Genomic DNA, 13,290 nt, shown 5'->3' with positions numbered 1-13,290 from the left:
CCATCGGAGGCCACGGGATCCCTTATACCAAAACGGAAAAAATTCCTGAAGGACCTCCAAAATGTTACCGGTGGAGTTCAGTTTCGCTCTGTAGTCGCAGAATCGAAATTGTAAGCTGAGCGTGCCTTCCGGGAGTAGGACGAGCGGGAGCGGCAGGTAGCGCGGAAGCTGCCACCGCGCAGCCGGCTGACACGGCTCCGCGAGACGCCGCCGCCGCCGGCGCAGCCGCGCACGCGCGCCACGGGCGGGCGCCGAGCCGCGGCGGGCAGTCGCCGGCCGGCCGCCGCTCCGCTCGCGTTGCTCAAGGGTCGGCCGTCCGTCCGCGCGGCGCGCACGCGCACTGCCGACTGCCGACTTCCGTGGCTGATGCGAGCCCGAGGCCGCCCGCCGCTCCCCGCGATGCTTCCCGCGCCAAACTACTCGCTACCAAAAACTCCCGTACAGAAACAGGTAAAACTGCCCTTATCATAAACCACACTCGCCCCTCAGTCCATCCAAACTCACGCTGTAAATATGTTCCCGTATTAAGATTTTCACGTATCCCAGAAACGGTACTACGTTTCCGCGGTAGACTGATTGAAAATCCACTGACTGCGAAGGGGCTTGATGATGAAATTACTTGGCTTAGTCGCTAGTAAGTGACGAAAGTAACGGAAGGTAAACGGTTATCTCATATGGAGCGTTGTCGAACTACATTCTAAGTATCTGTAACAGTCCAAGTGCTCTTTCAATGAAAAATCTATAAATTCAGCCTCGATGCGTAATTTTTTTCTCTTTGGAGAAATACACTCCGCAGCGAATATTAAAAAATAAATATTAAGTGTGTCTCTGACAGGTGTTTGAACTCTTTTCGTGGGTAGTGAGATATAGCTTCTGCTGCATAAGCACACGAACAATACAGCCTCTTCCTCTTTCACAACAGTCATGGAAGCACCAAACGCTAACCTCTTCCATAGTGAACAGACGGGAAACCTCAGCTTCGAGAAAATGCTTCAACACTTCGTACGAATCGTATTTTGCAAAAGCAGAAACCGTCAACGAAATTGAGTAGAAATTAAAGGCTCCTGTGACCATTCACATTTATTACACATTCCACTAAGCGTTTCAGAAGGCTAGACCCCATCAACAGGTACATCTATGTATTGTATGTATGTTTCTGGGTCATCTATGATAACTAGTAGTGTATGGACGTATTGTATGTACTGCTTTTGGGTAACTTGTGGCACTGACTATCGGCTAAAAAAAATAAAAATAAAAAAAACTTATGTCAGTATAATGTTCAAAGTTGAGTGAATGTTTTGATTAAATAGGTGAACAGCAACAGAAATATAACTTCCTTTCGGTGCCCCACCTTCATAAACATAAGATTCAAACAACCTCAAGGTCTGTACTGATGAACATTTTTATTCTGGTGGGACTCAATGCCACGTTTACCTAAAAGCTATACATACCAAACATCGATGCCTCATACACCTAATGATGGGGGCTCTACCCCTCCCAAACGCTAAGGGAAAAGTGCAGTAAATGTGACTGGTTGCAGCATTTTGTATTTTGGTTTGACATTCGTAACAATTACGGTCAAACCTAGCGTAAAACGTTGGCGTTTGAAGGAATGTATTACCAGCTATTTTAATGCGGTATTCGAATATCTTTGGTTTAATGAGTTCCATAGCGCTTCTTGTTTACTGTCAGCTCACGGCTTCCTTAGGCAAGATGTTAAGAAGTACAGAGTAACCAATATATTTCCAGAATTTATTGCTTGAATAACGAAAACTGTATCTTGGGTCTTGTAACAGTGATTTCGACTGGTAATATTTCGTTGAAAATATGGTCAATCACAGTTCACTGAGACGAATGATTATCTGTCAGATGTACATAAATCCTCCTCTTTCACAAGATTATTAATTGTAGAGATTCAACACTTAAATTATTCGTCATCTCTCTCTCTCTCTCTCTCTCTCTCTCTCTCTCTATCTAACTTACACACACAAAGAGATACGCACTCACATTCACACACACACACACACACACACACACACACACACACACACACACACACACATCTACAGGTTGACACACATTTATCCATGTAGGAGGATGGTGGAGTGTGAGTCAGACAGGGAGCTTAAATGCAGTAGCGGGAAGCAGACGCTAATCCACTTCCCAGCTGGTATGAATTGTTCATACAGCGCCACTGGCTGATTTAATACGTGCAGGTCTGAGGGGTTTTACGCTCCCTGTTTTAGCCCTGAGCCCCAGCTAAACAGCGATTTCTTTCTGTCGGCAGGCGCGCGATGATCTACGTTACACATTTTATTATCCAAACGAAACTTCTGCAAGTATAAGGAAGACAGCACAAACAATTAACGACTGCAAATGTTCCATATATTTCACAATTTAGTTTATCATTTTATTATTTTCTGCTTCATACTGGTGTCATTCCTAACGAATAATTTACGGGTTCGTATTTCTTTCAACATAAATCTTTAATTTTGAACCATTCCACCAGGAAAAGGTTGACAATTTTTACTTACGAACTGTTTCTGACGAAATAGTTTTATATTTGGGAACCGGGAATATACAATTTCCGTATTTCCTAAAATGAAAAGTATACACTGATTTCTCAAGATATATTATGTCATAATGAGAAAGGGATTTACAGTATACATGTACATCTTACTTCGCGAAACTAAGTGCGCTACGCTGCGGTTGAAATATGCTACAGTGAAAGGAACGGCACTTCACTGTCATGAGAAACTGATTATGTGAATTGAAAAAGCGTGTAATGGAAAACGTTTTCAGCTGAGAGGCCAGTGGATGAAGTTGTCACTCAAAAACCCATACCACTGAAAGTTTATCGAAACTGTAAGTTGCAAAACAGAGCTTTACTTTGTGGGCTGTAATCAAGTGCAGAATATTCTCCCGTGCCGTTTCAGTGTAAGCTTCACTCACGTAGTAGGCATTTTTCTAACAAACTTTACGGAGAACCACGGTACAAAAATTTTAGACTTTTGTATACGGTCTTACGTGTATTTTACCGTCCATGTTCAGCATGTAAAGACGTGTTATTTCGTTAGGAAATTGAAGCCAATTGTCCAACAATACTAAGATTTAATGAATTGTTGTTTGTCAGTGTGAATGAATTTCAGTTAAAAGTACAGTTAATGGTTCAATTGAACCCATTTACATAAATTAATGTAAACTGGGGACCGAAAGGAGGACATAACTTCGATACAGTAAAAATTTATTAATTTTATGATGAAATATTCACAAAACTTATGATAATTATGCACTGCAATCCCTTAATCATGTGATTTACGTCTTCATTATTTCTTTGTATGAACTAATATTCCACGATGTTCCGCTTACCTTATTATGTTCCTCGTAAGATAGAAAGAAACTTATTCTCAGTTTCCTTTTCAATCGTCATCTCGTCTATAGCGATTCAGCGATTAACCCATATATTATCACTAATTGGAAAGGAGAAAATAAGCTATCGATTCTCAGTCCTTTCGGGTTGCACGATTTGCGAGGCAAACTTAATGTATGGAGTCATTTTTATTAGATCAGACTGATTTTATATGAATGATATACCTTATTCATTGGTAGTTAGTTACTTTTGCTCCTGGGTGCATTCTCAAACAAAATAACACAAAGCATTTTATGAGCGTCCATTTGCACATGAAAGTGACCATGTACTCAGCGGTGTCGCGTACATCAACGCGTAACATCTTTCCACAGTTCAGTCAGATGCCATACTATCGTATAATTGATAGATAATAAGTTCTACATCCAGAATTAATACTGCTACCCTTATTTGGGTGTAATCACTGCACTATCACACTTAGTATATATAACACAAATCTTAACATGTGTTTTGATGCAAAAAAAGACACATGGCGTGGTCAACATGTGAAAATTCAATGGTGTTGTCTGTCCCCACACCCAAATGTTTGAGTGAAGAGGCCGGTGTTAACTACGTGCCAATGAAGTGATTTCTTTCAAATAAAAAACAGTCTGGTGCAAGAAAAATTGCTTCATACAATTCATGAGGTTCAGCCCCGAGAATTAAAAATAGACTATAAAGTTTGCGAAGAATTTATTTGAAATCAACTCGGTCACTGTGTATTTGATAACTCAAGGAAACCATTTATAAGTTTTAGAACCATCCAGATTCTGCTTTTACGTCAGTAGTTTACGCTGTGTTTTCAAAAGTATGGAAAATTAAAACTGAATGCTTTTTACCTATTATAAATTTGTGTGAACTACATTGACATATAAGAGTTTATGTCTTCTGCAAATTGTCACGAAAGCAAAAGTATTTTTACGTTGCACTGATAGCCGTTTCCATCCATGCCTTATTGCTGTTTGCTTTATATTCATTCAATGCAACAATTCGTTAATATGAGCAATTATCGCATGAAATGAATTCATCAAATGGACGCTTCATTAATAATCAGAGGGTACGTGCTAATGAATCAACATTACGTCCAGTGTGGTTGTAGATAAATACAAAACACATTATTTAACTAATTAATATTGTAATTTAAAATATCCGTATAAGTTTTCTAGAACCGAGTAGTACGAAACGTGTCCTTTCATTTACTGTGAATTATTTTACGTATTCTACATTCTGGATTTATTTCACTTTACAATTTGCTTGAAAAATATTCGTCTGTCCTTATTTCTAAAATTTTAAATACTTGTTCCCAACTGATTGGCGTTCTAAATATTCCAGTCCCCTTATAAAGTCAGACCACCGGATAAATAGAAATTTCAGAAGGGAAGAGTTTCAGCTAGAGAATGATGTACCTAAGAGCACATATTGCGTGGTCGGTGTTTAAGGTCTGTGACTGATTTTAGAATCACATGAACGTGCGCGCAGTAGCAAAACACCATGAGCAGTTCCGCCATTTTCTATAATTTTTTTGTTGAGAGACAGGGGGATTTGTCTTGCGTAGCTTTGGTAAATATTACAAGATCTACAAATGTAAGTGGTGTAAAATATATTACAGCTATTTGGAAATGGTTCAAATGGCTCTGAGCACTATGGGACTTAACATCTGTGGTCATCAGTTCCATAGAACTTATAACTACTTAAACCTAACTAACCTAAGGACATCACACACATCCATGCCCGAGGCGGGATTCGAACCTGCGACCGTAGCGGTCACGCCGTTCCAGACTGAAGCGCCTAGAACGGCACGGCCAAAGCGGCCGGCAGCTATTTGGAATATATTCGTCATTTACAACGTTTTATGGTCAGTAAAACCCTGTATGTTTTTAAAACTAGTTACATCACATGTGGAGGATTAAGCCATACTTCGTCGGTCATGCAACATCTTGTACCTTGTAGAGGAAGGAGGTAGTGAAATTTAAAATTTTCCCGTCGAATTAAATGTTCAACGAGATTTCAGGATAGCAGCTAGTCGTCGTGAATTGCACTCAATGAAATTTCAGCTGGACACCTGCCAGTCATCCTCAGATGAGTCATTGTCAGTCTTCGATGGCTCACCTGAAGATGATGGCAGGTGTCCAGTTGAAATATCGTGGAGTAAACTTTACGGCGACCGGTTGCAATCCCGAAATCTCTTCGATCAGGAAGGTCTTCAGCAATTGAACGCGAGATATTTGCAAATGAAGTGACTTTATCTAATGACTTGCCAATTTTCCCTCTCTTGGAAATGCAAATTTGGGCTAGTTTCCATACAGCTTCTAATGTTTCAAACTAATTTCTGATAACACTCCTTAATTTGATTTTACTTACTGATTATTGCTGTGTAGCAGAGTAATAATGTATCAAAAAGACTATTAAATACAATCACAATGTTTTCTCGATTGCAACACTACTAAATCTGAATAGAATTTTCTTCCTACGTAGATGATTATGTTGTACCTTGGAACAGATTTTTCCGTTTGGAAAAACCGTACTATTCCGGAGTGATTTTCCCAGTTTCAGAAAAAAATACTGAGCCACAATGCACACCAACGCTCACATTTCAAAATGTGATAAGGAAATACATCAAACGTTTAATTCGGAGCTGACTAGGTGCGAAAGTCTGACGAGTGTACCAAGATACAACATTGTCCCCTACCATTCCACCTTATTCTGAGAGGTAATTTCTCGCGCACTGAGGAGATATGCGCTGTTTGACGACTGATGACATACCCTGCCAATTTCAATTTGAACAATCCGATTTATGAATGGAAAATATAGACGAAAATAAGCTTCCCATTTACTCAACCGTATTGCTACGTGATAGCATGTGCTACTGTATATTTAGCGGCTGGCTAAGTAAAGTATTATTTACTAATTATAGCTTACAATATCTCACTGAATACGAATTTTTTACGTGATGATGAAATTTTACCGAATACACTTATGCTGCAAACTGAATGTTCTGGCTGTGTAATACTAGTTCATGTATAGCTCAGGAAAGAAGCAAAACTGCTTTCCATCGTTTCCAAAGTCATCCGAAAAAAAAATTGATTTTTGTAAATTTGTTGTTACGAATTTTCGTAAATCATAAGCGAATTAGTGCAGCTTGTCTACAAGAGAAATAAAGTTAAATTAGGTTGGTAGCTAACGCTGTTGATAAACCAAAAGCAGACTGTTACACACACGCTTGCGCCCAGAGATCGATCGCGCTCCCACCGGGTGACTCCAGTGTCGGCCGCCTGAAACAGGACACGCGCTCCTCAGGCTCAGCTATCAACGACGTCTGTATGGCAGACATACGATTCTCCTTGACTGCGGCTGGGAGTCACATTTCTATTAAAACACAAAAAATTTCGGGACTGATATTCAAAGTTTTCCGGTGGTAACGGGCATACTTGTCGGCTTTACAAAGACGTGACTTCAATACGTTTTCATTTATTGGTACAGTTTTTGTTTATATGATTTCTAAACTAGTAGTTTTATATAAGTTCCACTATAATTGTTAAGCTACAATGCCGTCATGTGACTTTATTTTTAATCGTTGGTCTTCTAACTGTTTTGATGCTACCCTCCTCATCGCCTTACCTTGTACAACCTGTTTACTTCTAGTTGTTTCACGTAAGATCCTCTGTACCTGGGCTTGGATATTTCTGGATGTATTCCTCCTCCCCCTCCACCCCCGCCGGCCGCGGTGGTCTCGCGGTTAAGGCGCTCAGTCCGGAACCGCGCGACTGCTACGGTCGCAGGTTCGAATCCTGCCTCGGGCATGGATGTGTGTGATGTCCTTAGGTTAGTTAGGTTTAAGTAGTTCTAAGTTCTAGGGGACTGATGACCACAGATGTTAAGTCCCATAGTGCTCAGAGCCATTTTTTGAACCTTCACCCCCCCCCTCCCCCCACACAAACACACACACCCGCTACTGCTTCTTTCATCGTCAAGTCAACATTTCTTGTCTGCCACAGCAGATATCCCATTCACTTGCCACTTTTTCTGCTGAGAACTTCCCATAGCCTATACTCAATAGCTTTTGCCTAACTGCTTTGTTGTTGAATGTTGAGTGTTTGTTCACTGGGACACGTATTACACTTGCGCCTGTAGCTATCCCTGTAATATAAATTTTGTAGATTCTGTTATTCCATTTATAAATTACGTCCTTCACTTTTTAAGAACTGCAGTCGTTTCCTGAAATACCAAAAATTACTCCCGAAAATTAAAGTTCTTCCAAACGTACAAACATATTCCAAGGTACAAGATGGTCATGAACGTAGGAAATATTCGATTGAAATCGAAAATTGTTTGTAATCGAGAAAATCTAGTCAGTGCAGTATTTAATGGTCTATATGTTACATCATTACTGTACTACGTATCAATAATCAGTAAGTGAAATCAAATTCAGCAAAGTATTATCGGTAACAAGTTACAAGTTAAATACATTTTGAAATAGAAGCTTTTGGAATTTCCATTTTCAAGGCAGACAAAACTGTTAACACATTAAATAAATTTATTTCGTTTGCCCGTATCGCATGTTCCATGACAAAAAGATCATCTGTTTTTGTTATAAGATGGTTCACGACTGATGAACTGTTGTTTAACTGTCCACATGTTATATAGATCTTTCTAAGAATTAGTGGCATTTTACTCACCATAAAACTCTGCACCCGAATAATTAACAACGTAATCTAACTTGCTCTAACATATAATACACCACGAAAATGTGGGGAAGGCGAAACATTTGCAAACGCTGAGCAAAACACAGCCAGTGTGTAACAACTGTTGTTTAACTGTCCACATGTTATATAAATCGTTCTAAAAATCAGTGGCATTTTACCCACCATAAAATTCTGCATCTGAATAATTAACAACGTAATCTAACTAGTTTTAATATATAATACAGTACGAAAATGTGGAGAAGGCGAAATATTTTCAAACGCTGCTCAAAACTCAGGCCAGTGTGTAACAACAACAAAAATCGTAGAAACTGACGGAAATTGCTAAATATGCTCTCTAATACGGATTCCTTCACGTTACTCTAAAATCGGTCACAAGACTGAAGTACCGAGCAGAAAACAGACGTTCAGAATTATGTTATCCTCTACGCAGAGTACTTTGTCCTTTATGGGTCTACTTAATTTTTTAACAGTCTTCGATAACATAACGTTTTAAATGCTTTCAGTTCCATGTTCTTCTGATTCCCGATGGTCCACGTACCATTTATATTCCATGCTGTACTCCTGAAGTATATTTGTAGGGACTGATCTTTTGTTCCTCGTCAACACGTGATATCATAAGAGTTCTTTTACTGAAGAATACTTCTTTCATTAGACAACGCAGTGTTCTGAAACTTCGCCGGCCGAAGTGGCCGTGCGGTTAAAGGCGCTGCAGTCTGGAACCGCAAGACCGCTACGGTCGCAGGTTCGAATCCTGCCTCGGGCATGGATGTTTGTGATGTCCTTAGGTTAGTTAGGTTTAACTAGTTCTAAGTTCTAGGGGACTAATGACCTCAGCAGTTGAGTCCCATAGTGCTCAGAGCCATTTTTTGTTCTGAAACTTCCTGGCAGATTAAGAACGTTTACCGGATCAGGATTCGAGCTGAGGACCTTGCCCTTAGCGGACAATGCTCTCACGACTTAGCTATCTAGGCACTACTTTAGTACCATCCTCAAATCCTCAATTTTACTTGAACCTCTGATTTCCTAAACATCGCTGAAGATATGTCCAGGGATTACTAATTATCCAAGGAATGGAGAAAATCTTGTGTACACTTTGGAAAAGGCAACGGCATTGCCGCAGTGGATACACCGGTTCCCGTGAGATCGCCGACGTTAAGCATAGTCGGGCGTGGTCGGCACTTGGATGGGTGACCATCCAGGCCGCCATGCGCTGTTGCTATTTTTCGAGGTGCACTCAGCTTCGTGATGCCAAGTGAGGAGCTACTTGATCGAGTAGTAGCGGCTTCGGTCAAGAAAACCGTCATAACGACCCGGAGAGCGGTGTGCTGACCCCACGCTCCTCCTATCCGCATCCTCCACTGAGGATGACATGGCGGTCGGATTGTCCCGGTAGGCCACTCGTGGCCTGAAGACGGAGTGCTTATACTTTGGAAAACGGCAGAGAAGTACTGTAGAAATGGAAGCCATGAGCTTGAATCGAGAGGCGTGTATGGATAGCTTGCTTGTTATCCATAGAGCGGGAGCGTGCGTTCATCTTACATTAGCGAGCGCGTGGCGTAATTTGTACCCCATATTATTCTACCATATCCGTTACTTCTGTGGGCCGCTATTTAAGGAACACCTCGCGCATTAGCATTCTGTTAATATTTCAAGTTGTTTGCCAATCATTACTGCTACAGATGCCTTCCTTCAAGTATAATTCATAATACTTAGAGGTCTGCTAACGTTATGAGATGCAGCACTTTTATCATTTGAATTAAACTGTTTCATTTGTTAATATTCACAATTTGTAACTAATTATAATAACGAAAAATCTTTTAAGGAGACATTCTGTTTGGCTTGTTTTCATTGATGTTGCATTCTTCCACTTCTTCTGTGTGTCTCTTCTTTTTAAATACATCTCATTTACAAAAAATGGTTCAAATGACTCTGAGCACTATGGGACTTAACTTCTGTGGTCATCAGTCTCCTAGAATGCAGAACTACTTAAACCTAACCAACCTAAGGACATCACACACATCCATGCCCGAGGCAGGATTCGAACCTGCGACCGTAGCGGTCACGCGGTTCCAGACTGAAGCGCCTAGAACCGCACGGCCACACCGGCCGGCATCTCATTTACGCCCACTATTATCGTCACTACTTTCATTTTTAGAATCGTATTCCTGCTTTGTGAATCATGCTTCTTTTAGTCAATGGCTTCATCTTCTTATCATTCCCATGTAATGTGAAACCGTATTGGACAGCTCATAAAGTTTGTTGGTAGCGGCGTTAAAACTTAATCTGAACAAGAAAAACATTTTTGTAGCTATAATACTGAAAACAGAGAAACTACACGGCAGAAATTTTACGTACACTACGATGCATGTGGTGTATTGTGTACGCCATACGTGACACACTCACTTTTAAACTTCTGACAGACGCAATACAGATGTGCGACAACGGACAAAACCTATCAAGCACTGCAGCAGAAGGAATTACGAAAGAATATGTGTTCATCGAATATGTGTTCGCTCAGATACAATACATCATCTAAATCCGCAAAAACTGAATTTAATTTGCATTTGGAGTACATTTAATGCCATGTTGCCCGCTGGAGAGTGTGTGCAACGTAGGGTTTCAGGTTCCAGTCAGGGTATGGCATACAGATCTAACCCTCGCCATACGAAAGGGATGTACTCAGCTCTTGTGACGCTCATTGAGGAGCTACTTGATTGAGACTTAGCGGTTCCGGTCACGAAAACTAACAATGGCCGGGAGAGCTGTGTGCTGGCCACATACTCCTGCATGTCCACATCCAGGAACGCCTGCCATCTGAGGATGACATTGCGGTCGGTCGGAACCGTTTGGCTTTCGAGACCTGTTCAGACGGAGTTTAGTTTAATACCAAACGAAAGGGAAGGGGTACTCTGGACCCACCTTTCGATAATATTGAAACCTAGACACTTAGTATGCACTTTAAAACTAAAAAAAATTGTATACATTCTTTTACCCTTTTCCCGAAATATTTAAAATTTTTCAGCTAAACTTAACCCAAAAATTTAGGTCGTACTAGTAGATAGCCCCTTTTCCAGTGAATGTCATATTCAATATTTTCAGGTTCAACGCCTTACTTACACATCAATATTTCCTTCAGAAGAAGTATGTTAGTAGTAAAAAACAATAGTTAAAGAAATCTGCAAGTCCCCCCCTCATTTGGTAGTGCACGTAATTGAAAGCACCTTGGAATTGGCAAGAGTGTACAAACAATGTTTCCAGATTTTGGACTCTACTGATACACCAATACCTCATTAAAAAGTATGTTGTTAATATATTTCGACAGCGATTAATGAATTTTGTTTTTCTTCATTATTCTGAGGGAGTACCGCCTTGCCTCCCTCCCCCCCCCCCCCCTTGGTAATGCGCGTTATGAAAAATGACTTGTTAAGGTTAATCCGTTTCGATGATAATAATGTTCTTGTTCCTCTGGGAATTTCTCCGAAGCTGGTGATGATGTACAAGGAGTTTGCTCCTTCTTGTTGAACAGTTAAGAAAAGATCGACCGTATTCAATCGAGGCCGTACGCACATCTGTTTAAAAAGGTAGTCAGCACACCTAAAAAAAATGAAAAAAAATGTAAATTTTAGTAGGTGCACACTGTGTATTGGCCCTATTGTATTTAATATCTTATGGAACAGTTACGTTATAAGAGTATTAAAAGAAAGAGAATAGCATGTTTTTACACGAAAGGGAACCATGGAAAAGTAGTGTACAGTACTGGTGGCGTTCCGTTACATTTATCAGATGAACTCTTTGAGAATACGAGCATTTACACATTCACTCTTTCACTTCAAGGGCCTTGTATTTTCACCTAGTAGCTGTATTTGTACCACAGAAAATTTAAAACTTTTCATTCCTTAGACAACGGATCAGCACTGCCTAGCAAAAACCGTAATGTACCCACAAGGAATGAAGTGAACGAACTGATACATCACTGGTTAAGGTGGATTGTGACGTTATTTAAGTTGTCTCAGAGCACTATGGGACTTAACATCTGAGGCCATCAGTCCCCTAGAACTTAGAACTACTTAAACCTAACTAACCGTAAGAAATCGCACACAACAACGCCCGAGGGAGTATTCGAACCTGCGACCGTAGCGGTCGCGCGGTTCCAGACTGAAGTGCCTAGAACCGCTCGGCCACACCGGCCGGAATTAATTAAGTGATTACAGAATTCAGTAAAATTCAAAAAGAAATCGGCAGCATGATCTCACTTATCAGAATGACGATGCACCCACCGTAACCTGGATTTATGCTCTGAGGAGAGGTATTCCAGACTGTTGTAGCTGACCCTTGGGTCGGAGTCGACGTCCAAGCTCGTTCCACACATGTTCCATCAGAGACGAATCTGCGGACCTTGCTGGCCACAGGTGTGCCTCAGCATCACACTGATAGTTAATAGAGATTTTTCAGAACAAAAATAGCCGCGGTTACAAAAGTATTTAACGTCAGCGACGCGTTTCACCCTTTTGGGGCATCGCCAGGCAGTGTAAAAGTAGCTGGATACGTGACCCATCAGACATAAAATCACATATAATATGAAATAGAGACCAAGGCAACCGGGTGTATAGCTAATCCGTCACGGAACATCTAAACCATGAAGTGGACCTTGAGCACACCAGCTGACAACGCCGTGGCAGTACAATATAGGGCCAAGCCCACAAAACCGCAGTGCAAGCCGCACACATTACAATGTCTATATTGGCGGGCACACAAACACATGTTTGCCGGCTGGTGTGCTCTAGGACCACTTCATGGTTTAGATGTTTCGTAACAAATGAATTACACGAGAATATCCAGTTACCATGGTGTCTATTTTACACTATATGTGGTTTTATGACTGATTGGTCACACATCCAGCTACTTTTACACAGTCTGATGATGTTCCAAAAGGGTGAAACGCGTCATTGACATTAAATAATTTCCCCAACCTAACCTGTTTCAGTTCTGAAACACTTTTAAACCGGTTGCTGTAACAGCCTGCCCCGATGGAATGGAAAAATTTTTAGTTAATGTAGACACGTGAACGAGTATTCTACATCTACATCTACGTTATTACTCTGCTATTCACAATGAAGACCCTACCAGAGCGTACAATGAACCACCTCCAAGCTCTACCGTTCCACTCCCGATCTGCGCGGG

General features: G+C 40.9%; 1 protein-coding gene across 1 annotated transcript in view; it reads left to right on the top strand.

The window, feature by feature from the left end:
- Positions 1 to 361: 361 nt before the first annotated feature.
- The window catches only part of LOC124607167 (dopamine receptor 1), a 1,071,117-nt gene continuing 1,058,188 nt past the window's right edge, over positions 362 to 13,290 (top strand). The window contains exon 1 of the mRNA XM_047139381.1: positions 362 to 450. The gene's annotated coding sequence lies outside the window, so the exon portion shown is untranslated. The remainder of the gene's footprint in view (positions 451 to 13,290) is intronic.

This window comes from Schistocerca americana, chromosome 3, assembly GCF_021461395.2.
Source record: "Schistocerca americana isolate TAMUIC-IGC-003095 chromosome 3, iqSchAmer2.1, whole genome shotgun sequence".
Lineage (NCBI taxonomy): Eukaryota > Metazoa > Arthropoda > Insecta > Orthoptera > Acrididae > Schistocerca > Schistocerca americana.
Note: the sequence above shows the minus strand (reverse complement) of the source record. Positions and strands in the feature narration are given on the sequence as shown.